Source organism: Fukomys damarensis, unplaced genomic scaffold, assembly GCF_012274545.1.
Source record: "Fukomys damarensis isolate Sample0158 unplaced genomic scaffold, DMR_v1.0_HiC HiC_scaffold_5, whole genome shotgun sequence".
Lineage (NCBI taxonomy): Eukaryota > Metazoa > Chordata > Mammalia > Rodentia > Bathyergidae > Fukomys > Fukomys damarensis.
This window is the reverse complement of record NW_022900917.1, coordinates 85,022,079-85,026,082: the sequence shown is the minus strand read 5'-3', so window position 1 is coordinate 85,026,082 and position 4,004 is coordinate 85,022,079.

Below are 4,004 nucleotides of genomic sequence, written 5' to 3'. Positions count from 1 at the left end.
AATTCCAACAAAATATTAACCATGGCTTTCTAGATGCATTTTACAAACTTTTAATCTTAGAAATCAGTTTAAAGCAAAAATGGTTTAATTCTATTGTTTAAGACATGCATGTATGGGGTAAAGAGGGTGGTGGTAGTGCTGTCTGTATAATCTTATGATTAAGGAATTTCTAGCCACCCAGAACAGGAATGGCTTCTAAAAATGATCTTGCTGCCCCATATGCTGGCTGAAACATTATTGTGTGTGACATGAAGTTCAGCTGATTTAATGTATATTGATAATTCCTATGATTCAGACTTAGAATTACATGGATAGAGCAGAGGAAGAAACAAAATGGAAATTCTACTATTTTTAGATGTTGGACATTATAGCAGAATTTGGTACTCATCCAAGTCTACAGGAAAGAAATATTTTGGTCAAAAACATGCTTGATGCTGTGGCTTAGATAATTATAAATTCACCATGTGTTTTAGCCTTTTCCATATAAATCACACAACATGGAATTTATCATAATTCTGTGTCAGACAATCTTGAGAGATACTACAAAGTTCTTGCATGCTTTGTAAGTGAAGTTGTATGCTTTATATACACTATTAATAGTAAAAAGTAAATTTTATTAGACATGACAGAGCAAAGGCTATCTTTCTAGTTTTTCTATTTACAAAGTTTCAAAATGTGATTCTACAAAAAACCAAGAAATGTAGGGAAAAATAATTACAGAGGGGTATCAAACAGTTGATAAAAATATTATATTTTGTTTAATTTTGATAATGTTTTAAGATGTCAGCTTATTAATGTCACCAAGCCCCTCAGTAGACATGGGTTAGTTGTGCTCCCTCACTGTATAAGGCGCTTCCTCTAAATACTCTATTAAGCTTCCCTGGCCAGCCCTCAACCAACAAGTGCTAACTTGGTTCATGGGTTTAGGCCAGGGAACAGGAATCATTCTGACCCCTTCTCGAAACAAAGTGACCCCAAAGTGTCTAATCTGAACTGCCTACCAGAGACTTTTATCAGGCTTCTCTCTCTGAGCAACCAATCCATGGGTTACTGTGAGACCCTGATCCCTCACACAGGCAGGACTGCCTCTCAGGAATGGCTCATGCAAGACCCTGTTACAGAAAGTACTGTAACAGAGATAAACAGGAGGTCTATGAAATTGTGTAGAAACAATGTTTGCAGATAACTCCCTGGAACAAGTTTATAGAAGCTGAGTCATTAACTAGACAAAGGATGCAAAAAACAATCTTTTTCAATTAAGTAATTTATGTGCTAACATTTTAGGGATAAAAACCTGTCCATGCATCATCTATCTTTCCTCCATGCTCTCCAGCCATATCTGTTATCTCTCTCTACTTTGCTCACCAAGTAATAGGTTTTATGACAATTAAAATATTCTTGGTAAATACTTTCTGTAATCTTCAAATGGCAAAAAGAATAACCATGGAAATCTATAAAGAAGAGATTAATATAATGATACAACTTTAAACTATGTCCAATGACTAGAGCACACCAGTTGTAAATTTCCGGAAAATAAATATGGACAAATGACACATAGGTGATAGGCAGGTAGGTAGTTAAATAGGTAGATAGATATATAGATAGATAGATAGATAGATAGATAGATAGATAGATAGATGATAGATAGGCAGATGATAGAGAAATTATTTTTTCAATGAATTCATTACATGTAGATGAGCGGATGAAACCATAAACTGAAGACAACAAGAGTAGCCAGATCATAGGTGGGATATAAAGAGAACAGTGTTTACAGCACAAATTTTAAGCAGGTTCTCAGTCCCACTGCTGGCATGTCCTTGTCCTATTTCATTTGCTGATTCTGTGCTTGTGTGACAGTCTTTTAAATTTCCAACTGTAGCTTCCTCACTCTACTCAGAATCTGTACTGTACAACCCGGCAGAATGACAGTACTTGTTCTCACTGACTATCTGTTTGTGGAGGGATATAAATCATGTGGCCCAAATGTCTAGGATTTTCATTAACATCTTTATTTTTCAGGAATGTTCCTTTTGGCTTGGTCTTGTTTACTTCTGGAACAACAGTTCTCGATCTTCACTGTGCCTGCACCATTGCATGGGTGTTAGTTTAAAAATGAATGTTTCCATCATTTGTCCAGGGGGTTCTGATTCAGTGGTCTTAAGAGCACACTTTAAACTCACCTCTTCCGTCCTTCTGAATGTCATCTGCTTGCTCTGCATCCAATTCTGAAAAGGCAATAGGAGCTTGTTTCAGAAACACTGCATGTAGATCAGACATGGGGATGATCTCCAGCCAGCCTACCTTCCGAGCTTAGGAAGGAGACAGATAGTCAGCCTCAGAATATAGTAGGTGTGTTTGTTGGGGACATCCATTTCCAAGTCTTTGTGTCACTCAAAGTCTTTGTGTTCTGCTTTTTCTCTTGATTCATACTTTCCTCTGCCTGCTCCTTGGGACATCTATAGGAGAGAGTTTGAAATGAGAACCAGGAGAATGATCCAGTTCCCTCCAGAACAGATGCCTCTAATTCAAAAGGAGTTTTGCATCACTTGGTGCTCAGACACTAACATACAGATTCCTTGAAGATGAGAACATATTAAAATAAAAAATGACATTTTAAATAGATCATGAGCAAAAGAGGGAGTCTAGCAGAGGTGATTGCCTCTCCCTGTGTAGGAAATGACTTGCTCCTGTTGTGAGGAGGAAAACTATATTGAAAGAACATTATTGAGAGTTCTACTTTGATTAAAGTTACAGAAACTAAGTAGTATGTGATCACTGGATATGCTCACTTCTCACCATTCCACATACTATTTTCACTTGTCACATTTATTCTTATGTCCACTTTGAGCAAAGTAAAATAAAAGGAGTGTACTTGCATGATATCCTTCCCTTGTGCCAGATAGTTCCAGTTAGCACAATATAGTTCGTTGTCTCCAAATGCCAATGGTTGCTTATAGCACCTGAGTATCTTATTGGTGTCTAGTTAGGGAACAGTGTTATATTAAAGATCCAAACTTCTTTTAAAAACCCAGTACTGAAAAAGAAGTGAAAGAAAGAGAAGCAGTCTCATGGGTACTAATCTTAGAGATTTCAATTCATTGTATCTACTGTGGGGCCACATAACCTGCATGATTACAAGCATCCTGGAAATAGGATAATGGTACTATTTTTGAGAATTATAAATTGAGAGCAGGAAGCAATTGCTTTCTATACGACAGATATGCAGCTGAAGAGCTCTGCTGATATTTGCTCTGAAACCACTCGACTTTCTCTCATTTTGCTCTTCACTTCTTTCACTTGCAGAAGTTCTACACCCAGAAGTTGTCGACATATTAAGACAGCTCTGAAAAGGTAGAAAATCTCAGTTGTTACTCTGTGGCCATCACAGCTGCTCAACCCTCCTTTGCAAGACTGGGAAGTATCTGTTATCTGCCGCTGAAACTCAAGGTAAAGCATCTTATTTCAGAAACTTGTGGTTTTTCTCCTCTTCATTTCATAAGCATCCACACTTTTGTACTTGAAGTAATCTCCTACAAACAGTGAGAAAATACTGAAGGAGAGAGACATTATTGTATTACAGTGTCTGTGTAATTCATTATATTGCCTTACAGATCCACGTCTTTTCCATCTTCATTTGGGTGTGTCTTCTGGACTCAAGCTGCAAAGCTGGGTTCCAGATGTGATTTAAGTTATTTCTGCTAATTGGGCACAGAGATTGACAATAGAATTGAATTCCAAATGAAGTTAAATGTGGAGAGTAGCTATTGGATGCAAAACTACCATTTTTCTTATGCAGTTTGATAGATGTAGCACCAGAGACAGTAAAAGTGGGTACTTGGCTCTTGACACAGAATGCTATTATTGTGAAGCCAGCCATTGTGCCATTATTATCCAATTCTTCAGCTCCTGTCTGGAACAGGTCAGTTCCACTGCATAGTCCTAGACATCAAGCCTGGATGCACAGCTTGTTCATTCCTTGCAGCAACTGGTAAAAGTCTTATTAT